Below are 26,452 nucleotides of genomic sequence, written 5' to 3'. Positions count from 1 at the left end.
CTCTATGCTATAAGTTCTAGCCCCATGTTGGGTGTCAAGATCACTTAAAAAAAATAAAATCTTTAAAAGGGGTGCCTGGCTGGCTCAGTTGGTGGAGCATGCAACTCTCAATCTCAGGGTTGTGAGTTCAAGCCCCACAATGGGCATGCAGCCTACTTAAAAAAAAAAAAAAAAAAAAGGATGCATTTGATTACATAAAAAAATTAAGGAATTGGAATCAACAAAGGCCATCATAAATAAAAATAATGGAGTACAGAATATTAGAAAATATTTTTATTGCATAAAAATGAAAAGGTATTAATATCTAGAGTATACAAGAACTACCAATCATCAAGAAAAAACACCAACTTCATAAGAAAAATGGGCAAAGGATACGAACAGGCAATTTAAGAAAAGGAAGCCCAAAGTCTACCAAATGTATAAAGAAGTATTCAATTTTATTAGTAATCCTAAAGAAATCCAAATAAAACAAGATATTTTATATCTATAAGGCAAAAATTAGAAAGCTGAATGATACAAAGTGTCGGTGGGGATGTGAGATGTATCATGCCCTGTGATCAGGAGTTAGCACTTATCTATGTTTTTTCCCACTTATCTATTAAGTGCATAACAAAATATCCAAAACTTAGTGGCTTAAAACAACAACTATTTTATTTAGCTAGCAAATCTATGGGTTTTCAATTTGGACCGGGTTCTACTAGGTAGCCAAGTCTTCTGGTCCAAATGTTCTCCATCACTTACATGTCTGGGGCCTCAGCTAAGGTGGCTGAGGACCTGGGTGCTCTCTCCACATGGTCTCATCCTCCAGCAGGCTAGCCTGGGCTTGATGGCATGATGATTGAAAGGCTCTCAGCTCAACAACAGGATTTGTGGGATCTCTTGAGGTCTAGGGCCAGAACATAAAACATTTTCTGCCACCTTCCACTAAGCAAATCACAAGGTCAAACCAGATTCAAGGGAGAGGGAAGTAGGTTCTACCTTGTGATGGGAGTTGGTAAAAAGAATGTGTGAAGGTTTGTTGTTTGTTTGTTTGTTTGTTTGTTTTGCCCTCTGGTATAGGATGTGTGCATTAGTTCATACATTCTGGAGAACAATCTGGTGTTACAGTCAAATTAAATATTTATATTCTTTTTTTTAAGTTTATTTATTTATTTTGAGAGAGAGAGGGGAAGGGGTATGAGAGAGGGAGAGAGAAACCCCCACACTGACAGTATAGAGCCCCATGCAGGGCTCAAGCCCATAAACCATGACACCATGACCTGAGCCGAAATCAGGAGTCAGACACTGGGGCCTCTGGGTGGCTCCACTGGGTGAGCGTCCGACTTCAGCTCAAGTCATGATCCCTCAGTCTGTGAGTTCGAGCCCCACATCGGGCTCTGTGCTGACAGCTCAGAGCCTGGAGCCTGCTTCCGATTCTGTGTCTCCCTCTCTCTGCCTTTCCCCTGCTCACACCTCTGTCTCTCCCTCTCTTTCTCTCAAAAGTAAATAAACATTAAAAAAAAAAAAGAGTCGGACACTTAACCAACTGAGCTACCCAGGCACCCCTAAATACATTTATATTCTATAGCCCGGCAATTTCCTCCCTGAATACATATTCCCAAGATATATTCTCACTCAAGTTCATTAAAAGACTACATTAATTGTGGTAGCAGGGAGTTAGAGATAATCAGATATACATCACTTGGCGAGTAGATTGTTAAAGTGGTGGATATACACCAAGGAGTATTACGCAACAATTAAAAACAATACATTAAAAGTATACAGAGCAATATACAGAGATCTCAAAGATATATGCTAAAGGAAAAGAAAAGAAACAGAATGAGATATATAGTACAGTACCATTCAACTAAAAATACATGTACACAAAACAATATACATTTTGCAAGAAACATGCAGATACACATTAAACACATTATAATGGTTGCCTTTGGGGGAAGTCTTAAAGGGAAGCAGATAAGGGAAAGGAAGATAGTAAATTATTTCATTAATAAATCAATGACAAGAGGAGCCCTGCCCAGCAGACCAACAATGACAATTGTACCCTGAAATTTGAAACCTCTGCATAGGAGGTCTAGGAAGGAAAAGAGCAGATGGCTGCTTCATCTCTTCCATCCCTTCTTGCACAAGAGTTCCTTTTCATCATAAAACATTAAAGAATTGTCAACCTCAGAAATAACAAGAGCCAAGGAAGGGGAAGGGCTGGCCCAGGGACAAAGTCCTACGTAAGGGTCACATCTCTGTGTAAGGGCCACTTTCACAGGTGGTAAATTCAAGAAAATGTGGCCTGGTAATATCCTGGGCATTTTTGCTAGAGTCCGAGGGCAACAGGCACAGAAACTGGATGTTCTTCCTTGAAAAGTACTCAGTGCCTATTCTGTTTTCCTACCACTGACCTGAGGGGAATTATCGGTCACCTTCATCAGGATGGCCACAACTACTCTGAGATGAACTCCCTGTTGGAAAAAAGTACTTTCAGAAAACCAAATGCCAACTCTCCAAAGGCTTCCAGGCCTCTTCAAAGAGGTCCTGGTTTACTATGACCAGGCCCAAGGGCACTTTGCAAACAAAGGACATTGACCATCACACTCTTAAAAATGTCTATGAATTTTGTTTTTAGATCGTTCACTAGAAGTCAAACATTCTTTCATTTACCAATTCCAGTGACTATTTACTTAATGCTGCATCCTTTGTTTCTTTCATGGGTAAATTTTTTTTATTATTATATGAAATTTATTGTCAAATTAGTTTGCATACAACACCCAGTGCTCATCCCAAAAGATGCCCTCTTCAATGCCCATCACCTACCCTCCCCTCCCTCCCACCCCCCATCAACCCTCAGTTTGTTCTCAGTTTTTAAGAGTCTCTTATGCTTTGGCTCTCTCTCCCACTCTAACCTCTTTTTTTTTCTTTTTTTTTCCTTCCCCTCCCCCATGGGTTCCTGTTAAGTTTTTCAGGATCCACATAAGAGTGAAAACATATGGTATCTGTCTTTCTCTGTATGGCTTATTTCACTTAGCATAACACTCTCCAGTTCCATCCACGTTGCTACAAAGCATATTTCATTCTTTCTCATTGCCAAGTAGTATTCCATTGTGTATATAAACCACTATTTCTTTATCCATTCATCAGTTGATGGACATTTAGGCTTTTTCCACAATTTGGCTATTGTTGAGAGTGCTGCTATAAACATTGGGGTACAAGTGCCTTTCATGGGTAAATTAAAGCTATGGTCAGTTTAGTTTTTTACTTCCAATTCAATTATCCATATAACTAAATCTAGACTTGGAAAGTCACATTTGAGCTATGTATTTGGCTTCAGAAAATTGGATATTAAAGCAAATTAAATACGTTTTCAATCATTCTCTTTGTTAGTGACTATTTCTGGCTTAAGAAAGGTATCTGTTGTAATGGGCTGAATGTTTGTGCTCCCCCCACCAACCCCCACCCTGGCCCAAATTCATATGTTGAAATCCCAACTCTCAGTGCAATGGTATCAGGAAGTGGGGCCTTTGGGAGATGATTAGGGCATGAGTGTGAAGCCCTCATGAATGGGATTAGCGCCCTTATAGAAGAGGCCCCAGAGATCTCTCTTACCCCTTCTGCCATATGAGGACACAGTGACAAAACAGCCATCTATGATCCAGGAAGCAAGTTTTCACCAGACACCAAATCTGCCAGCACCCTGATCTTGCTTTGTAATGCCCCCAATTTGGAATCCGAGAGACCACCAAGGAGCCGATACCGATGCAAACGCACGAGGGTTTATTTGCAAGCTCGAGCTTGGGCCCAAGTATACCCGACACAGCGGAGCAGGGACTTGGACCCCTAGGTTAAGAGGCGTAGCAGTTTTATAGGGGCCAGTGGCCAATGAGATTGTAACACACACAGAAAGTTGCATAGTCATGTCAGTCCACACACAGGTGGCCAATTGAATTACAATTTACCCTATAGTAACTGTTAGAACTAGCCTATCACTCTGGTCAGAATTGGTGCACAAGTTTGGCGGGCAAAAGGCGGGGTTTAAGAATTGGCGCGCAAAAAAAAAAAAAAAAAAAAAAAAAAAAAAAAAAAGGGGCGCCTGGGTGGCGCAGTCGGTTAAGCGTCCGACTTCAGCCAGGTCACGATCTCGCGGTCCGTGAGTTCGAGCCCCGCGTCGGGCTCTGGACTGATGGCTCAGAGCCTGAAGCCTGTTTCCGATTCTGTGTCTCCCTCTCTCTCTGCCCCTACCCCGTTCATGCTCTGTCTCTCTCTGTCCCAAAAATAAATAAAAAACGTTGAAAAAAAAAATTAAAAAAAAAAAAAAAGAATTGGCGCGCAAGTTTGGGGGGCAAAATGCAGGGTTTACATTCTTTGACAGTTAGGGGTTCCGCATTCCTATATGAGCCGGTTTCCAGTAAGGGTGTGCTCAGCAGCTTGACTAAGGTGGGGGAGTGTCTTAAGCAATAAGTAGGTCATGTGGGGGTTATACATGAGACGGTGGGTGTAGCACGAAATGGAGTTAGTCTTGCTCTGCTTGTCCAGGGGTAGGGGGTTTTTGTTAAATTCCTTGGGTCCCACAGCTTCCCAGCTTCCAAAACTGTGAAAAATAAATGATTTTTATTTAAGCCGCCCAGTCACTGGTGTTTGTGTTATAGCAGTCTGAATGTTTATGTTTCTCATGGCTTTTTGCTTTTTACATTAGCACTTAGAGTTTTCACTCAGATTTGTAAAACACAGAAGTCCTTGATTTTTTTAAAAAAAGGGGGGGGCTGGTAAAAGAATAGTTTGTTTTCTTTAACCACTAGAGGGCACATTGCAACAGATATTTTGGATTTTTTTTTTGTCCCAATTCTATATAATTTGAATGTCTTTTCTTTTTAAGTTTATTTATTTATTTATTTATTTATTTATTTTTGAGAGAGAGAGAGAGAGAGAGCATGCGCGCACAAATGAGAGAGGGGCAGAGAGAGGGGGAGACATAGAATCCAAAGCAGGCTCCAGGTGAGCTGACAGCAGAGAACCTGACACAGGGCTCAAACCGGTTTGTGAAAACTGTGAATCATGACCTGAGCCCAAGCCCAATGCTCAACCAACTGACCACCCAGGCACCGCTTAAATGTGTATTTTAAAAGAATATCAAAGAATAAGAGAAAGGATAAGAGAACTTTGATTTTTCAATGTAAATGATTTTTTAAAAACCTTCATTCACTAAATAATAAATGACTAAGTATGAAGACAGGGACAAAATAGAGGGGAAAAAATCAAAATCCTTAAAACCTAAAAACTGATAAATCCAGATACTATAATTGACAATCAAATGAATAAATACACAAATTGTTCTCTTCAGCTCTTAAGTGAAAAGTGGATAACTCTGGCTCTCTAGGGAGACAAAGAGAGAGTTGCAGCATGAGAGAAGAGCTATGGTATGAAGTGTACACAAAAGATGCCCTATGGGTTGTGAAGAGAGGAAATTCTGTACTTCAACAGAAGTTATCAGATGTTGTATTTAGTATTGTTGAATAGGCAATATATGTATATCATTAAAAAATTTAAAGGTACAGAATATGTAGAGTGAAAGGAAAAGTCTCCCTTCCCACAATACACAGTTGCCCTCCTTGGAGGCCACCATTACTACTGGCTTTTATATATCCTTCAAAAACAAATGTATACATTTACAAGCATACAACCGAGCAAATATATTGAGTTTTTACCTGCATAGAAATGGCAGTGTGGTACATACATTGTTCTCACTTTGCTTCATTTTTTTTTAATTTTACATTTTTTGAGGCATAATTGATGTATCAGTTTCAGGCATACAACATTACAACATAAGGATTTGATTTTGTATATATTGCAAAATGACCACCAAAATAAGTTCGGTTAACATCTACCACATACATAGTTACAGGGTTTTTTCCTGTGATAAGAACTGTGAGAGAAAGAAGAAAGAAAGAAAGAAAGAAAGAAAGAAAGAAAGAAAGAAAGAAAGAAATTAAAAAAAAAAAAAAAGAGGAGCACCTGGGTGGCTTATTTGGTTAGGCGTCCAACTCCTGATTTTGGCTCAGGTCATAATCTCACAGTGAGTGAGTTTGAGCCCTCAATCAGGCTCTGCACTGACAGTGCAGAGCCTGCTTGGGATTCTCTCTTTCTCCATCTCTCTGTCCCTGCCCTGCTCGTGATCTCTCTCTCTCTCAAAATAAATAACAAACAAACAAACAAAAAAGAACTGGGGCACCTGGGTTAAGCATCTGACTTGGGCTCAGGTCGTCATCTCGCAGTTTGTGGGTTCAAGCTCCGGATCTCCTTCTGTGCTGACAGCTCAGATCCTGGATCCTGCTTCGGATTCTGTCTTTCCCTCTCTCTCTTCCCCTTCCCTGCTCACACTCTGTCTCTCTCTCTCAAAAATAAATAAACGTTAAGAAAATTAAAGGAAAAAGAACTGTCAAGATCCTAGCTACTTTCAAATATGCAATACAGTATTATTAACCATAGTCACCGTTCATTACATCATGATTTTGTTTCCTTTTTTTTTTTTTAACTTATCTCAGGGATACATCTCTGTACATATAGATCTGCCTTATTTCTGTCTTATTTTTAGTGGCTATTGAAGTTACATTATTACTTTATAATTTTGTTTAAATTATACCCATCATTTATTTAATCACTCTCTGTTAATAGACATTTAGATTCTTTCCTAAATGAACACTAACTACTGCAAAGAATTTTTTAAAATTAACACTACTGCAAGGAATACCCTTTTATGTATGCCATTTTTCATAGTGTATATCTGTTGAATAAATACTAGGATTGAGTCAGAGGATGTGCATAATTAAAGTTTTGGTAGTCACTGTCAGTGTGTCTTCTACGATGGCAGGCTAGCCAAATTCCCACCACCATCCTGTTTTCCCCTACCTTGCCCACAGAGTTTGTATTTATTTATTTTTTCCTTTCGGCCAATCTGTTAGGTGAAAGACAGTATCTCCTTGTGTTTGGCTTTGTGTTTCTCTTAATATAAGTGAGTTGAGCATCTTTTTGCATATTTAAGAGAAAGGCTGGTCTTAAACAGGGCACTATCTACTATATAAAGGAGTAGCATGTTGGGGTATTATCAGGCAAGTTAAGACCAGAGGGGAGTACATTTTCATAGGGAAAAGAGAATCTGGGAAAGTCCTGAACTGGCCCTAAAAAGAAAACCCTCAGCATCACCCTGTAACCCCCTCTACTCAGGCCTATACTATGCAGGGACCCTAGCCCTTCTGCATATCTCATAGGAGCCCTCCCCATCAAACCAAGATCAGATCAGACACCACTTGGGACCAAAATGTACCAAATGCCTTTCATCTTCATAATCCTCAGTACTGCTCTGGCCTATTCCCCTGCTCAACCTTTTCCCTTGCACTTTTTAGACTAACTGTCCAATTGAAATATAATTCAAACTTCATATATAACTTAAAATTTTTCTAGGAGCTACATTTTAAAAATGTAGAAATAGTTGTAATGGCTTGCACTAATATTTTTATTTAATATAATATATCCAAAGCATTATCATTTCAACATGTATAATCAATATGGAAAACTATTAATATTTTACATTCTTCTTTTTGTACTAAGTCTTTGTAACCCAGCGTGTATTTACACTCACACCACATCTCATTTGGGACTAGCCACATTTCAAGGGCTCAATAGCAGCATGTGGCTTGACCAGCATTGCCGAATAGAACTTTATGCAATAATAGAAATGTTAGATCCTTGTTCGCATAAATACCCTTTACCCTCCTACATAGTCCATTCATTCCCCAGAGAACTTTTTTCCTTGTCCAGACTCTCCAAGGTCACTGCACCATCTTGGGCATTTCTAGTGGAGGCCACTTACTCTTCTGTCTCCCAAACCACCAGAACCAGCTCCTCATTCAAGCTTCACTCCAGATCTCTGCTGTCCAATATGATAAACATAAATAAACACGTGGCTATGTAAATTTAAATTAATTTAAATAATTTCAATTTCTCAGTTGTACTAACCACATTTCAAGTGCTCAGTAGCCACATGTGGCCATTGGTCATTGTGTTGTACATCAGAGGCCTAGACTATTTCTCTTCCATCACTGGATAAAGCCCCCTCTCCTTGGAGACTTTTGCCATGCAGCTCTAACCTCCAGCCATGCCCTCGGCGAAGTCACGGAACTGCCTCTCTTGATTAAGACATTTTGAGGGTTCTCATTCTTCATAGCCTTTAGAATGCCCCATGGTGCTCTACCTCAGCTCCCAGTATTATGTAGGCTTCGTAGCATCTGTGTACCTCTAGGTAATAGCTTTGTTGAACAGTTCTTGTACCTTCTTAACTCCAACCTCACCTTCACTCCACTGCAGTCACCTACTCCCAGAACCTGCTTCACCTAGCACTACTCTACCCCAGAAAGATTTTTTGTTCCTTTATTTATAATTAATGAACAAGTGATACATACTACACTTTTCCTGGAAAACAACAACAACTGAACCATACAGCTAAAGGGAAAGTCCCCATTGGTCAGCCCACTCCTGATTTCGGGTTCCTTCTTGAGCCTTTCTCCCAACCTCCTCTCTCTTGTATTTCTAAACTTGGTAAGTGTGTGCATACTGTTCTGCAACTTGCTTGTTTTTCTTAATAATATGTCTTGTGGACCTTTTCATGTCAGAACACATAGATCCATATCTTCCTTGTTATGTGCATATGAGGGCAGGGGAGAGGTACTATATTCACATAGTTAAGGCCCAAGAAGTACAAAAAAGAGGTGCAATGAAGTTTCCCTCCCCATTCTTGTCCTTCATCTATACCATTCCTATACCAGTTTAATAAATAACTATGAAACCATCTATTTCATAGATAACTACTTCTGTTAATTTCTTATTACAACTAGCTATTGTTCATGCATAGAAATATGTATATGGAATCTTATTTCCCTCCCATTTTACTCCCATTTGATGCATATTTTATACACTGCTCTGTACCATGAAGTGCCTTTCCATATCAGTACACAGAGAGCACCTTCATTCATTTGTCCATGCTGTGGTATTATTCTATTAAATGGCTATACGATAATTAAGCAGGTCCCTGTTGATGGGGCCTTGGATTGTCTTCAATGCTTACTATTACAACCAGTGCTACAATAAAGAACTTTGTACTTACGTCACTTTCCATGTGTGGAAATATATCTGTAGGATGAACTGAATTTCCAAAAGGGAAATTGCACAAATGGTATTTGAATTGCTAATTTTGATAAATATTGCCAAATTGCCTTCCACAGACACTATGCCAACTCGTACTCCCATCAGTGCACAGCTCAGAGTTTTTAACTGCTGCATAATATTTCAAAGGCTATATATCATAGTGTTAAGTCCTGCCTACTGATGCAGGACATCAGGTTGTTTTCAATGGTTGTATTACAAAAATGCTGCAATAAACATCCTTGCATGTGCTTCTTTGAACATATATATATCTAGGATAATTAAAGAAAAAACAGACCAAAAGAAGCAGTTGTGTCAAGGCTCCAACGTAGAAGGGAGCTCAGAGTGTAAGAAATAGGGAGAGAGCCTGTGTGGCTGGAGCACAAGGGCCACGGTGGAGACCTCAGGGCAGATGCGGGCAGCAGCTGTAATAGGGCCATGGAAGCCATTGGTAAGGCTTTGGATTCTATTCTGAGATCAAGATGATATGATGAACATTTTTTTTTTAATTTTTTTTTCAATGTTTATTTATTTTTGGGACAGAGAGAGACAGAGTATGAACGGGGGAGGGGCAGAGAGAGAGGGAGACACAGAATCGGAAACAGGCTCCAGGCTCCGAGCCATCAGCCCAGAGCCTGACGCGGGGCTCGAACTCACGGACCGCGAGATCGTGACCTGGCTGAAGTCGGACGCTCAACCGACTGCGCCACCCAGGCGCCCCGATATGATGAACATTTTAAAAGCTCATTCTGGCTGCTGCTTGGAAATGGTTTTGAGGGAAAGAGTAGAAGCAAGAGACCAGGCAATGATGAATGTAAGAATGGGCACCAGAGTCCTGGCCAAGTGAATGGAATAAATCCTTAGCAAGTTGCAACAAACGGGAAGTATATGGAATAGGAAGTATCCTGCTCACAATAGTGCAATCTCTAAAGTGTGATGAGGGACACAGGGAGCCACAAGGTAGCCACAGCTTCTGCCTTCAAGGAGCTTATTCTTACGGAGATGAAGAAAATAATTTCATGTGTGGACAACAGTCCGATAGAAAATAGAGCAGTGGCTTTGAATGTCAGTTGGCTCTGTATTCAATGGAAATTCTGCTTTCCCACTTATTAGCTGTTACTTTGTTAAAGTCTCTCTCTCTCTCTCATCTGATTTCTTCATCTCTAAGTCTTAGTGCGAGGATTGAATGAGATCAGTTTTGAAAAGCACCTAACACTGGAAAAGGAGGTACTTAATTATATTTGGTGAATGAATGGAAAAAAACATTCCCCTTTCTCTGCCATCTGTCTTCCTGTGCCCCTGTCGGCCTTTCCAGGCAATCATCTTGGTTCTAAATTCCTGCCGTCCCTTCCAACTACAGAATGTGCTTACCAGTGGAGTCAATTCAGCTCATTAACTCTTTGCACATGGATTTGTCAGAATCATAAACTGCTAAGTAATGCAAATGAATTGTTTGCACTGCTTTGGGTTTATTCTTTTTCCAAAGTTATCCTGTTTAAAAATAAATAAAATATTTTTCCCTCTACCCCCTTTTATTATCAGGGAGTTTAAAATATACTAGAAACAATAGATGGAGGAATTAATTTATTTGGTTAATGGATACCAAATTATTATAGTTAAGTTTATTGTTTTAAACCACAGTTCCATGGGGACATTAATAAATGTGATTGCTTTTACTAGAATATTCGTTAATCCTGTGGTTTAGTGCACTGATAATGGAACATGCTGTTCCAGTGACTTTTAATGAGCATACTCCACTGTCTAGCAGAAAGGCAAAGAAAATAATTTTACAAATGCATACAGGTTAAAAAGACTAAGGCAGTTTTTAAATCTCCTTATGCTCTCAGAACATATCACAGAGTTGCTCTTAAATATAATTTCCTGTTCCTATAAGTTTTTCTCTATAGATTTTTTTCAAATTTAAAATAGAAATCTAATGGATATTGCTCTTAAATTCTGAAACAATATGAGTTATTCCTGGCTATTTCTTTGGCTTGGAGGCCTTACTTAAGATGATTTCTTTTGGCAGTTACTGGGTATTCCTTCTTTATGAGTAAATAATTCTAAACCCACGAAGTAACATGATGATAATAGATATAGTACCTTGTTAATCCAGGTCATAGTCACAGTTTCAAAATGAAATGACGTTGTTTACAAAATCAATGGAGCTTTCCACTCAAGGAAAATAGATTGCCAAGGTTTCAAACCAAATGTTAACTCTTGTGTGTACATTCTCATGCTTTCCACTGTCCTCATACCAATCTTTACAAATCAATGCATACATATGCAAGGCAGTTCTCACCCACCCCCATTTCTTGTTTGAAAACATGAAATTAAAGGCCTCTGATTCAAGAGAGTGGACCACACATACACATTTGCCTCCTCTTGTTCCAGAGACCATCACTGTATACAAAACTTTTAATGAGGTTGGGGGGGGGGGGAAGTAAAATTAAATGGGAGAACAGGTGAGGAAGTCACAAATAGATGATCATCTCTGGAAGACAAATCAGATGAAACAAAGCAGAAAAAGACAAAACCCAACATACAAAATACAACAGGAAGGAGAACGCAGATGAATCCTGAGCGATCCCCTTAGCAATGATGTTTAATGTTTTATCCCATGTAAATGGCTTAGCACATTGTAAGTGATCAATAAATGTTAACTATTATATCATTACTCCAGAACTTGCTTTTGTTAGTCCAGATCAATACATCTACATGTAACTTATTATTTTGTAGAAGTAAATAATATTCTATAACTTATTCATCCGTTTTCTTATTTGAGATACAGGCCTATCTCAAGAAGCAAGAAAGGTCTCAAATATACAACCTAAAGGAGCTAGAAAAGGAATAGCAAATAAAGCCTAAAACCAGAATAAGAAGGGAAATAATAAAGATTAGAGCAGAAATAAATGATAGAGAAACAAAAAAAAAAAAAAAACAGAACAGATAAATGATACTAAGAGTTGGTTCTTTGAAGAATTAAAAAAAAATTGATAACCCCCTAGCCAAACTTATCAAAAACAAAAGACAAAGGACCCAAATAGATAAAATTGCAAATGAAAGAGGAGAGATCACAGAAATACAAGGAATATTATGAAAAATTATATGTCAACAAAGGGCAATCTGGAAGAAATGAACAAATTCCTAGAAACTTATAAACTACCAAAACTGAAACAGGAAGAAATAGAAAATTTTAACAGATCCATACAGCAAGGAAATTGAATCAGTAATCAAAAATCTCCCAACAAACAAGAGTCCTGGGCCAGATAACTTGCCACAGGAATTCTACTAGACATTTAAAAAAGAGTTAATACTTCTTCTTCTCAAACTGTTCCAAAAAATAGAAATGGAAGGAAAGCTTCCAAACTCATTCTATGAAGCCAGCTTACCTTGATTCCAGCACCAAAGACCCCACCAAAAAGGAGAATTACAGGCCAATATCCCTGATGAACATGGATGCAAAAATTCTCAATAAAATACTAGCAAATCAAATTTAACTGTACATTAAAAGTATTATTCACCATGATCAAGTGGAATTCATTCCTGGGCTTGCAGGGCTGGTTCAATATTCGCAAATCAATCAATGTGATACACCACGTTAATAAAAGAAAGGATAAGAACCATATGATCCTGTCAATGGATGCAGAAAAAGCATTTGCAAAATATAGCATCCATTCTTGATAAAAATCCTCAACAAAGTAGGGATAGATAGAACACACCTCAACATCGTAAAGGCCATATATGAAAGCCCCACAGCTAAAATCCTGCTCAATGGGGAAAAACTGAGAGTCTTTCCCCTACAATTAGGAACAAGACAAGGATGTCCACTCTCACCATTGCTATTTAACATAGTCCTGGAAGTCTTAGCCTCAGCCATTAGGCAACAAAAAGAAATAAAAGGCATCAAAACCAGGAAGGAAGAAGCCAAACTTTCATTATTTGCAGACGACATGATACTCTATGCATAAAACCTGAAAGACTCCACCAAAAAATTGTTAGAACTAATACATGAATTCAGCAAAGTTGCAGGATATAAAATCAACATGCAGAAATCTGTGACATTTCTATACACCAATAATGAAGCAGCAGAAAGAGAAATCAAGGAATCGATCCCATTTACAATTGCACCAAAAACCATAAAATACCTAGAACAAACCTAACCAAAGAGGTGGAAAAAAATATATATATATATATATTTAAATATAATTATTTATTATCAAGTTAGCTAACATACAGTGTATACAGTGTGCTCTTGGCTTTGGGAATAGCCAAAGAATAGAGCTTTCCCATGATTCATTGCTTACATACACACCCAGTGCCCATCCCAACAAGTGCCCTCCTGTTGCTGTGGCTGAGGTCAAAGAAGTTGTTGCCTTTTTTCTCCTCTAGGGTTTTGATGGTTTCCTGTCTCACATTTAGGTCTTTCATCCATTTTGAGTTTATTTTTGCATATGGTGTAAGCAAGTAGTCCAGTTTCATTCTTCTGCATGCCAGTTCTCCCGGCATCATTTGCTAAAAAGACTGTCTTTTTTCTATTGGATACTTTTTCTTGCTTTGTCAAAGATTAGTTGGCCATACATTTGTGGGTCCAGTTCTGCATTCTCTATTCTATTCTATTCTATTGGTCTGTGTGCCTGTTTTTGTGAAAACTGGACTACTTTCTTACATCCTACACAAAAATAAATTCAAAATGGATTAAAGACCTAAATGTGAGATGTGAAACCATGAAAATCCTAGAGGAGAACACAGGCAGCAACCTCTCTGACCTCAGCCATAGCAACTTCTTACTAGACACATCACCAGAGGCAAGGGAAATAAAAGTAAAAATAAACTATAGGGACTTCATCAAAATAAAAAGCTTCTGCACAGTGAAGGAAACAATCAATAAAACTAAAAGGCTACCTACAGAATGGGAGAGGACATTTGCAAATGACATATCTGATAAAGAGTATCCAACATCTATAAAGAACTTACCAAACTCAACACCCAAAAAACAAATACCTGGTTAGGAAATAGGCAGAAGACATGAATGGACACTTTTCCAAAGAAGACATCCAGATAGCTAACAGACACATGAAAAGATGCTCAACATCACTCATCCTCAAGGAAATACAAATCAGAACCACAATGGGATACCATTTCACACCTGTCAGAATGGCTAAAATTAACAACAGAAGAAACAGCAGGTATTGGCAAGATGTGGAGAAAGGGGAACCCTCTTGCACTGTTGGGGGAAATGCAAACTGGTGCAGCCACTCTGGAAAACAGTGTGGAGTTTCCTCCAAAAACTAAAAATAGAACTACCTTACAATCTAGCAATTGCACTACAGGTATTGACCCAAAGGTCATTTGCACAAAAGTACAAATTTGAAGGGGTACACACACCCCAATATTTATAGCAGCATTATCAACATAGGCAAACTATGGAGACAGCCCAAATGTCCAGTGACTGATGAATGAATAAAAATGTTAGAGATATATAAACATATATACACAGTGGAATATTACTCAGCCACCAAAAAGAATGAAATCTTGCCACTTGCAATGATGTGGATAGTGCTAGAATGTATTATACTAAAAAAAAATATTCCAATCAGAGAATGACAAATACCATATGATTTCACTCATATGTGGAATTGAAGAAACAAAACAGATGAACATATGGGAGTTGGGGGAAGAGGAGAGAGGGAAACAAATCACAAGAGACTTTTAACAATAGAGGACAAACTGAGTGGTGATGGAGGGAGGTGGGTGGGGGATGAGCTAGATGGATGATGGGTATTAAGGAGGGCACTTGTGATGAGCACTGGGTGTTGTATGTAAGTGATGAATCACTGAATTCTACTCCTGAATCTAAGATTGCACTGTATGTTAACTAAAACTTACATGAAAATTTAAAAAAAGAAAACAAAAGAAACCTTCAGATTATTTTCAGGTTTTTGTGGGGTTTTTTGATTGAGTGGTCTACCAAAAAATGATGCAAGAAATTTCTTTATACACTTATCCTTTAATTATTGAAGTTTTTATTTCTATATGTTAAATTTTAAAAAATGACTTTGCTGGATGAAAAGGTAAGTGCAAGTTTAATTTTAATTGATTCACCAACTGATTGAAATTTTTAAGGACTGTAGCCGATGAACTCTGACCAGCAATGCTAAGGACCTGCCTATTTCTTTATTCTTCAGCCAAAGTTGGATATTATCACTCTTATAAATCAATAAATTTATAAATTGTTGTCAGTCTGATGAATTAAGAAAAGGACAGTTCACTAATATTGTAATTTGCTTTTCCCTGGCCTAGTATAGTTGAACATCTTGTTATACATCTTTAAGCTATTTGAAGTTCTTCACTTGTAAGATAATTATTCATATTCTCTGCCCATTTTTCTTTTTCTGTCTTATCAGATTGTAAGAGTTCTTTGTATTTTAAACACATTAATTTCTTGTCTGTTGTATACTGACTGTGATTACCATTGTTTGCTAGGCAGAAGTTTCTAATTTTATGTTGCTGAACTCACCAGATCTTTCTTTTATGGTTGTTGGGTTTCTTTTCTTGCTATAGGCTAGGTCTCCCTCAAACTGAGATTATACAAATAGTCTACTATATTTCCTTATGTTATTTTTACCATTTTAGGTTTCAAATTTAGTTCTTTAATCCATCTGGGAATTATTTTTATTCATTTATTTTTATTTTTTATGACATTCTCATTTTTTTAATTAAAAATTTTTTAAGTTTTTATTTTAATCCCAGTTAGTTAACATACAGACTTATATTAGTTTCAGGCGTACAATATTCAACACTTCCATATGTCACCTTGTGCTTATCACAACAAGTGCACTCCTTAATCCCCATCACCTATTTCCCCATTCCCCCATCCACCTCCCCTCTGGTAACCATCAGTTTGCTCTGTTTCTTGATTTCTCTCTCTCTCTCTCATTTTTTCTCTTTGCTTGTTTTGTTTCTTAAATTCCACATATGAGTGAAATCGTATGCTATTTGTCTTTTTCTGACTGACCTATTTTGCTTAGCATTATACTCTTTAACTCCATCCATGTAGTTGCAAACAGCAAGATTTTATTGATTTTTATGGCTGAATTATATTTATATGTATATATATATATATATATATATATATATATATATATACACACACACATACACACACACTATCACATCTTTTTAATCCATTCATCTATTGATGAACACTTAGGCTGCTGCCATATCTTGGCTATTGTAAATAATGCTACTATGAACATGGGAGTGAATGTATCTCTTTGAATTAGTGTTCTTGTATTCTTTTGGTAAATATCCAGTAGTGCAATTGCTGGATCATAGGGTAGTTCTATTTTTAACATTTTGAGGAACCTTCATACTGCTTTCCACAGTGGCTGCACAAGTTTGCATTCCCACCAACAGTGCACAAGGGTTCCTTTTTCTCCACATCCTTGCCAACATCTGCTGTTTCTTGTGTTGTTGATTTAGCCACTCTGACAGGTGTGAAGTGATATCTCATTATAGTTTTGATTTGCATTTCCATGATGATCAGTGATATTGAGCATCTTTTCGTGTGTTTGCTGGCCATCTATATGTCTTCCTTGGAGAAATGCCTGTTCATGTCTTCAGTCCAGTTGTTTTTTTTTTAATGTTTATTTATTTTTGAGAGAAAGAGACAGACAGACAGAGCACAAGCAGGGGAGGAGCAGAGAGAGAAGGAGACACAGAATCTGAAACAGGCTCCAGGCTCTGAGCTGTCAGCACAGAGCCCAATGCGGGGCTCGAACTCACAAACCGTGAGATCATGACCTGAGCTGCAGCCGGACGCTCAACCAACTGAGCCACCCAGGCACCCCTTCTGTCCAGTTTTTAATTGGACTTTTGTTTTCTGGGTGTTGAGTTGCCTAAGTTCTTTACATATTTTGGATATTAACCCTTTATCAGATATGTGGTTTGCAAATATCTTCTCCCATTCCATCGGTTGCTTTTTAGTTTTGTGGATTGTTTCCTTGTTGTGCAGAAGCTTTTTATTTTGATGTAGTCTCAATAGTTTATTTTTGCTTTTGTTTCCCTTTCTTCAGGAAATATCTATAAAAATGTTGCTATGGCTGATGTCAAAGGAGTTGCTGTGTTCTCTTCTAGAATTTTTATGGTTTCAAATCTCACATTTAGGTCTTTAATCCATTTTGAATTTATTTTTGTGTATGGTGTAAGAAAGTGGTCCAGTTTTATTCTTCTGCATGTTGCTGTCCATTTTTCCCAACACCATTTGTTGAAGAGACTGTCCTTTTTCCATTTGATATTCTTTTCTGCTTTGTCACAGGTTAATTGACCAAATACTTGTGGGTTTATTTCTGGGTTTTCATTTCTATTCCATTGATCTATGTGTCTATTTTTGTGCCAGTCCCATACTGTTTTGATTATTACAGCTTTGTAATATGACTTGAAGTGCAGAATTGTGATGCCTCCAGCTTTACTTTTCTTTTCAAGATAGCTCTGGCTATTTGGGGTCTTTTGTAGTTCCAGACAAATTTTAGGATTCTTTGTTCTAGTTCTGTGAAAAGCGCTGTTGGTATTTTGGTAGGAACTGCAATAAATATGTAGAATGCTTTGGGTAGTATAGACATTTTAACAGTATTTGTTATTCCAGTCTATGGGCATGGACTGTCTTTCCATTTCTCTGTGTTGTCTTCAATTACTTTCATCAATGTTTTATAGTTTTTAGCATATAAGTCTTTCACCTCTTTGGTTAGTTTTATTGCTAGGTATCTTATTATTTTTGGGTGCAATTATAAATGAGGTTGTTTTCTTAATTTCTTTTTCTGCTGCTTCCTTATTAGTGTATAGATATGTAACAGATTTTTGTACATTGATTTTATATCCTGCAACTTTATTGATTTTGTTTACCAGTTCTAGCAGTTTTTTGGTGAACTCTTTCAGGTTTTCTATATATAGTAACATGTCATCTGCAAATAGTGAAAGTTTTACTCCTTCCTTACTGATTTGGATTTATTTTATTTCTTTTTGTTGTCTAATTGCTTGGGATTTATTTTTATATAGTGCGAAAAAAATAATAAGAGTAACAATAACAGAATTTAATGAACAATTTCTATATGCCAGATGCTCTGTAAGCATTTTGTGCATTTCACATAGATAAGAAAATTGAGGAGTAGAAAACTTAAGGAATCAGTCAAGTTTATATGGCTACTAAGACATAAAGCTGGGGCTAGAACTCAAGCAATCTCACTCAGGACCTTATATGCTAAATATCCATATGAACAGCTAATTATGCCAACCCTATTTAATAAACATACTTTCCCACTTAATAGAAAAAAATTTCATGATACGTTTTCAAATACAGTAGGTCTATGTCTGGATTCTATTGTAGTTTTATCACAACTATATTGTTTTGAGTTTAGTAGTTTATAGTAAGTTTTTAACTTACTATTAAGTTCTCCCCCTCTGATATAGAAGCAAGTGCTCCCTCACTATTCTTCCAAATTTATCCATAAACTTTAAAATATTTTTACTCCATACAAACATTTAAATCATTTGTCCAATTTCAAAGCAAATATATCTTCACATTTGATTTGGATTGCGTTAAATGTGCCTATTAATTTAGGAATTGATATTTATATATTGAATCTCTCTATCCATGAATATGCTATAATGCTCTGTTTATTTAGGTACTTCTATAAAATGTTAGACTTTTTAAAAATATAATTCTTGTACCTTTATTATTGAATCTGTTCTAAGTTATTTTATAATTTTGGTCACTGATGTGAATGGAATATTTTTTTCCCATATCTAACAGGCAGTTGTTAATATGTAAGAAACCAATGATTTGGGCATATTCATCGGGTACTGAGCAATTGAGCTATACTCTCTAATTGTTCTAATTCTTTTTTAATTGAGTTCTTTCACTTTCTAGATATAAAGTCACGCCACTGTAAAATAATGCATTCCTCTTTTCCAATATTTATACCACTTGCTAAATTTATGGAAGAAGAGTCTTATTGCATTAGTTAAAACTTAAAAAAAAAATAGGGACTCCTGGGTGACTCAGTCGGTTGAGCACCCAACTCTCAATTTCGGCTCAGGTCGTGATCCCAGGGTCACGGGATCGAGCCCTGAGTCTGGCCCCATGCTGAGTATAGCACCTGATAAGATTTTGTCTCTCTCTCTCCCTCTGCCCCTCTCCCGACTCATGCTCTCTTTCTCTCTCTAAAACAAAAACAAAAACAAAAACAAACAAACAAAAACCATATTGAATGGTTTTTGGTAAGAGTGGATATCCCAGCTTTGTCCCTGATTTTAATGGCTGTAGCTTTAATTTTTCACTCAATAATATGATGTACTGATTGCAATCCTTAGTCTTTAGCAGGTTTAAGTAGTTTCCTTCTGTTCCTATGACATTTGTAATTTTTATTAGAAAACTTAGTTAACGGGGCGCCTGGGTGGCCCCGTTGGTTGAGTCTCCCACTTCAGCTCAGGTCATGATCTCACAGTCAGTGAGTTTGAGCTCTGTGCTGACAGGTCAGAGCCTGGAACCTACTTCACATTCTGTGTCTCCCTCTCTCTCTGCTCCTCCCCCATTCATGCTCTGTCTCTCTCTGAATCAAAAATAAATAAACATTAAAAAAAAATTTTTTTTAAAAAGAAAGAAAACCTACTTAACTTTATCAAATTTTAAAAATGTTTTGCTATATCACATAATTTTTAACCTTCAATGTGCTAACATTATAGACAACATTGATATATTTCCTAATGTTATGAAACATAACAATTCTGGTATAAGCACTACATGATCATTCCTATACTTCTCGGACTATTCCAGACCATGGAAGAAAACAGAAAACACATTAGTTCACTTTAATATGATTTTACCATACCCTTAATACCAAAACCCACTACAAAATATATAACACAAAGCTTACAGAATACTTTCACTTAAAAGATAGAGATAAATAATTCTAAATAACGCATTAGCAAATTAAATCTAGTAGTGTGTTAAAAGAATGATAGCAAATGATATGAGGGTATAGTTAGAAGTCCCAAGAGATTCAACAACAACAAAAATACTAAAGGAATTTGAAAAAATGGCTGCACATCACAAACCAATAATATCAAACATTAATAATAGTTTTCCTATACACTCACAACAACCAGTTAGAACTGAAAATGAAAGAAAAATATCCTACTCATACCATAGTTCTATTTTTTTAACAGAATTTTTGGAAAAAATTTCCTTTTTTTAATGTTTATTTATTTTTGAGAGAGAGAGAGAGTGCACATGAGCAGGGAAGGGGCAGAGAGAGAGAGGGACAGAAGATCCAAAGCAGGCTCTGCACTGACAGCAGTGAGCCTGATGCAGGGCTCAAACTCACAAACTGCCAGATCATGACCTGCGCTTAAGTCAGAGGCTCAACTGACTGAGCTGCCCAGAGGCCCCGAAAAAAATTATTTTCCATGTTATTTGGGGATTTGTGAAACATAATCTTGAAAATGGAAAGTAAACATGGGTGGAACCCTGCATGGTTTCTAATGATTAATTCATGCCAGACCATTTGGAGATAAAGCACCAAAGGCTTGTCTGACTCATCAGATCTTCATTCCCTCAAAGAGAACAAGTGCACCAACCAAATTCAAAATAATCTTGGAGTTTCCCTGAAAATTACTGTGAGAATTTCTAAAATTAATTTCCTTTTGTTTGGGTTGGTCTTTACATCAAGGGCACGGCTGATGTTCACTTTAAGTCAGCTAAGCATTGTTTTGTCAGTGTTAACTATTAATAAAACGCAAAACTGTCACGTGTAGTGTGGACAGAAAGTCCCTGGAGAGAAAGCACTGGGTTGTCCATTTTATTGGAAGTTTCCTATTTCTAGGAATACATGCACTCATTAACGGCTATCCCAAATATTTACTACATGCCAGGTGCTGTACCAGGTGCTGGGGGTAGAGTGGCAGGCAGCAAAACCAGACAGGTCCCTTCCCTCAAGGACCTGACCGATCAGTGGGCTGAGGATGGTGCTCCACAGAAGTTGTGCCTGACCCACCGCTTTCCTCTAGAACAGGAAAATGGAGAGCAATGGGTGAATTAAGAATTGGTTATCTCCACTTCTAACTGAACAAATTGTGTCTTTCATTATGAAAAGACCTGACATCAGTACACCACAGTGACTCTGAATGCCACACATAGGAAAGCCCTTTGCCAGTGCAGTTCTCTACCCTGCTCCCCTCTCCTGCCTCTCCTGCCCCCCCCCCCCCCCCATGTGCTCTCTCTAAGCAGAAGGGGCAACAGCATCTCCTCTCCGGGGCTGAAGTCAGCCTGGGGCAGAGGCCAGCAAAAGTCAGCTTGGACAGCACAGACTTGCACCTCTGCCTCTAGGATGGCCTTGCTAAAACCTTGATACACACATGCAGTGTGTGTATCCAAGGTCCAGGACAAAGGTGGGGCACCTCCCTGCGGAATATGGGGTGTGAGACCCAGGTGGGATTTGGGTTGACAAGGTAGTGAGTGGAAACATCTCTCTTTTTTTTTTAAGTAAGAAATTTGTTGATCATAACAGGAGCCACCAAACTGTCCATATATTTTGATCTCATAATTTTATTTTGGGGAATTTACGGCAAGGAAATGATCTAAGAGAAAAAAAGTCCCAAGATATTCTCATAATTGCAATTGGTAATCATGATAAATTCTTAGCATCCCCAATACTGCCATCAGAGAGCTATAATATAATCTGGATGAAACATTACAGAGGCATTAAAAACGGAAAGGATGTATACTAAGTTAATTCATGGAAATATCTACATTTAGAACAGAACATAAGATGGAATTCACACATAGATTATAATTATATGAAACATCTGTATATATATCAGGGAAGATTAGAAGAGAATTTTGAATATTGCCAATGGCTTAGAATTTAATTAGTTTTTTCCCTAGAATTCTCTATTTAAAAAACAACAACAACCATTCTTTTAAGCAAATTAGAACGAATGGCAACTGAGATATCAATAGACACAAGCTATTCAGGCCAGGCTTAAAGGGGAAGAGCAGAAGCAGTTGTCTGCATGTTAGGATTTGCTCGTTTGTCCCACCTCCAACCTCTCCAGATCCTGAACAGAAGACCAGGTTCTGAGACCCCACCACCTCCTAACAGATCACCCTGATGTCAGCTACTCAGACCTAGAGCATGCATCTCAACTCCTCTGGGTTTCTGGTTGCTGTACTCTGTCCCTCATCAGTCTAATTAGGTAGCATTACCTGCATTTGGCTACCTCCCCTGAGGCTGCCTTCCTGGAACACATCATGTCTGTCTCCATACCTCTTGTGTCCTCCTCACATGGGCTGCTTCCCAGCATCTTCAGTGGAGCTGTTCCTGTATCACTTATCCAACACACTGCATGTAGCTGCATTGTGCCCAAATGTCCTATTACTGAAGTTCATTGCTATGTATCTCAATGGCTTTTCATTTTCAAGGATCTCTACTAAAAGATAAATATCCTTGAAAGTTGTACTATCTTAAGCCAGTTTTGTGTAATATCGTGGCTGGGTTTGATTTTCTTTTGAGTAAGGCAGGGGGGGATAGGAATAACACTAGCAACTACCTTCTATTGGCACATCTGTTTGTATCTAGCACTTTTTACACATCAATCTTCACAACAACCTTGCAGGAAAGCATTATGGTTTCTGTTTGCAAATCAGAGAGGTTAAACAGCTTGTCCAAGCTCACACTGCTGATCCATGATAAAGTCGGACTTCAAGCTCTTAGGCCCATCTGACTCGAAAGCCAGGGGTCTTTCAACCACCTCACGGTGTGTACCCGAAGTAGTGTCAGAGAAAGCACAGACAGGGCTGAGAGTCCAAAACCTAGCTGTGTGGACTTGTGCAAGACTCCATTTCTCTAGGCTCTGGTTTCCTCATCTGTAAAATGAGGGAGCTGGGCTTAAAAAGCTGCCCAGTAGGAAGGAAAAGAAGGGGCTAGGAAAATGGCCAAAAGGGTCTCCAAAGGCCCGTCTTTCCCATTTCACCCCTGAGACCACTGTAGATTGTCGTAGATTCACGATTCCAAGCAGCTATCCAAGCACTGGGGAGAAGAGTAGAAAGGGCCCAGGGTGGTCACCACAGTCGAATTTTCCTCAGCTGTCACATGAAGAAACAAACACAGGACTCCTTACACATTTCGAAAGAGAATCCTTTCTGACAGGGTGCTCTTAGCTGGCAATTTTAAGCCCTAGAATATAAATAGTTTCCCATATAAGTGGGGGAAAGTCCTGGTGGAAATGTTATTGGCACCACCCGGGTGCAGGATTAGCAGTGAGGAAGTCCTCTTGGGACAGACTCTTAAATTGCAGAAAGGGGTTTGGAAGGAAAAAGTACAGGCAGCTGTATTATTTGCACTCAGGGCTAAGTAATAGCATCATCACAGGCTCTGTCATCGAAGAAAACATACAGAATACAAACGAGAAGAAGCATTACAATAGGAATCCCCCTCCCCCTGAAAATGTCAGGCAATAGGGTACAAAACTGTTCTTTTCCCAGGAGCTATCACCAGGTGCAACCTTCCTGGGCCATCGTATACAAATATATAATCACCCCTCTTGAAAATACAAGGCTATACTTTCCTAAGTTTCCTCAGTGTCTTATTAAGCACATCAGATGAAATGAAAGCCAACCTCAGTCAAGCTGGAAGGCATTTCAAGTTCAGCTTCAACCCATCAGGGATTAATGTTGAACTCCAATCCTCATCCACCTCTCATGCACTGATGTCCCAGAGTTGTTTTCCTTCTGCAGCCAGCGCTGGGCTGTTAGCCTCAATCTCTGAAGGAGGCTTTCAGGGCACTTGGCCCCTGCAGGAGCTGCCATGTCCAGAAGAGGGCACATGGAGAAGGCGCTCAACAAACCAGACGGCAGGCAGCGAAGCTTGACTGCTGCCCCTGTTCTTCCCAAAGGGAGCTGGCTGTGGGGCCATGTGTGTGCCAGTGAGACAGGTCACCTGGGTGCCAGTGCCGGGGCTGGGGATGGGGCTTCGGTGTAAACCTGTTCCTCTCTGCAGCTGCCTGCTTGGCCGTGCTCTCAGTGGTGGGTCAGAAATTCGTGTGCGGCAGTCTCAAAAGCTCTTATGACATTTGCAAAACTCCAAGTATTTTTAAACCAGACTTTCAGGAGGAGGATCCGTTAGGTTCTAAAAGCTTAAGCCGTAGCCAAAGAGGGTGTAAATTTTTTATACCTCTACGGCACTATATCCACACTGACATTTGCTTCGCTCTCAGTTAAGGTGAAACCATGGTGAGACAGAGTCCCAAGCAGTCTCTGCTGAGCTGCAGGGGTGCTAAATGATGCTATTAATAGAAGAGATTTGAGGAATTCTCTTTGATAGAAACTACTTTGTTAGAATTGACCTTTAAAATTCAAAGCATTGTAAATCTTTCCTATCATAAGAGCCCATGTTATATGTTGTTTCTTTCCCAATAAATTACTCGTCCACCAAGTCAAACTTCTAGAAGCTCAGCCTAGTGGGGGTGGGGGGGGTGGGGCGCTATGTGTCACTTTTTGGTGTTGTTTTGTTGTTTAAGATCCCTGGGTGATCGATTCTGAAGTGCAGAAACCACTGCCCTGGTCACTGAAGTTCACAGCCAACAGCTTTTGTGTTTTCTATTTTTGGTTTAGCTTTTCTAGGTTGTGGAGGCCAGTTAATTGGAGAAGATTCTGCCTGAGCAGGGTCAATACAAATATTCGGAGTTGAGCCTAACGCTGGGCTTAGAAAGCCTTGGGGATGGGTATTTTTTAAACATTCCACAAATGTTTATTAAGTGCCTACTGTGTGCCAGGCACTCTGATAGGACTGGGGATAGAGCAGTGACCAAAGCCCCTGCCCTCACAGAGCTCATATTTCAGTAGGGAAATAAAAAATGAAGAAGTATATATTATGCCATATATTATATAATGTCCAATAATAAAATATGAAGAAAATAAAGCACGGTGAGGAGGCAGAGAGTGATGGGGAGGGTGTCATTTTAGATACGATGGGTGACAGAGTTTTCTGAGAAGTGGTGATGTTGAACAGAGAACTAAATGGAGAGTGTCAGGGTGGGAAGCATTTGAGGCAGAGGCAGGCAGAAAGAAACAAGTGCAAGGGCCCAGGGGCAGGTGTCAGCCCACCAGTGAATCAGGAAAAGACACCTCTTCTTCTGAGCAAACAGTCCATGCCCAGGATTAGAACATGGGAGCCAGATCATGGGCTGCTTCTCAGACCTCCCTGCCCCCCCCCCCCCCCCAGCCAGGTCATTGTTGTGCAGAGAAGCCACACGGAGCCTCTCCCACTGGTACATGCTTGGGACTTAGAGGAACAGCAGGAAGGCTGGTCAAGTTGGAGAGGAGAAAGGGTATCAGAAGGGAGAATGATAACTAGCAACCTCAGTCTTAAAAGATTAATGATTTAGAATAAAAATCCCTTGGTTATGTGAACTAACCACAACTACATGGGATAGGATTTGGGAGCAGCTCTTTCACTGGGCACTTCTTCATCTGTTGCGGTGATGATTTTCTGCCATCAACAATGAGGCTGATGCAGAATTTAAGAACCACATCAGACCTAAAGAAAATACCATTCCAATTTGGAAATTAAAGCTGGCTCTTTCCATGCCCATCTCAGACAGAGAAATTCTCTCCTCCCTCCCCTCTTTTTATTCCTGTCCTTACAGCATTTGTATCATTCTTGTCTTCCTTGAGGCAAGACATTTTGCACAGCAAAGTCAAAAGAGCCTTGGCATAAGTGTAAGTCACGAATATTCTTTAAATTACATAAAAAACAAACAAGTAAAATAGACTTTCTTCACCCCTTCTTCCATCTCTAACTCCCTTATGGGAGACGTTCATTTTCTACTTTATTTCTAAATTGTTTATAAAATGTTTTACAAATCTATTGTTTGACAAGCCCATATCTGATTATACTCGATGTTGTTTTAATTTTTCTTAACTATTTGAGAAAAAAAAGTGTTGTGTTGTATTGTGTTGACATCTGCTAGACCCGGATTAGCCTGTCTCCCCTAAGTGGCTATTACAATGAAGTTTGAGGACAAGAGATAAAATGTTTATACATTGCTGAAGGACCTATTAGAAATGTTAATTTGAGACTTTCCAATGCAGTCTGGAGCTGGGAATATGAGATAGAATTGTAGCCCGCAGAGCCATTCCATTCCCACTCCACTTCCTTCCCAACATAGACCCAATTAAACAAGGTCAGTATAATCAGGAAGCCTTCAAAATACA

At 38.8% G+C, this 26,452-nt stretch overlaps 1 protein-coding gene across 3 annotated transcripts in view; it reads right to left on the bottom strand.

Annotated features, from left to right (window-relative positions):
* Positions 1-26,452, bottom strand: part of LOC147577204 (uncharacterized) — a 109,801-nt gene that overhangs the window by 14,018 nt on the left and 69,331 nt on the right. The window contains exon 5 of one of the 3 annotated variants that reach the window (XM_086674464.1): positions 742-886. The exons of 1 other annotated variant lie outside the window; for it this stretch is intronic. The gene's annotated coding sequence lies outside the window, so the exon portion shown is untranslated. Of the gene's footprint in view, positions 1-629; positions 887-26,452 lie in introns of those variants that run through there. One more of the 3 variants, XM_086674463.1, reaches the window with a different exon arrangement.

This window comes from Puma concolor, chromosome C2 (genome assembly GCF_028749965.1).
Source record: "Puma concolor isolate L17-30 chromosome C2, mPumCon1.1.hap2, whole genome shotgun sequence".
NCBI classification, from domain to species: domain Eukaryota; kingdom Metazoa; phylum Chordata; class Mammalia; order Carnivora; family Felidae; genus Puma; species Puma concolor.
The sequence above is the reverse complement of the archived record's forward strand: the minus strand, read 5'-3'. Positions and strand labels throughout refer to the sequence as shown.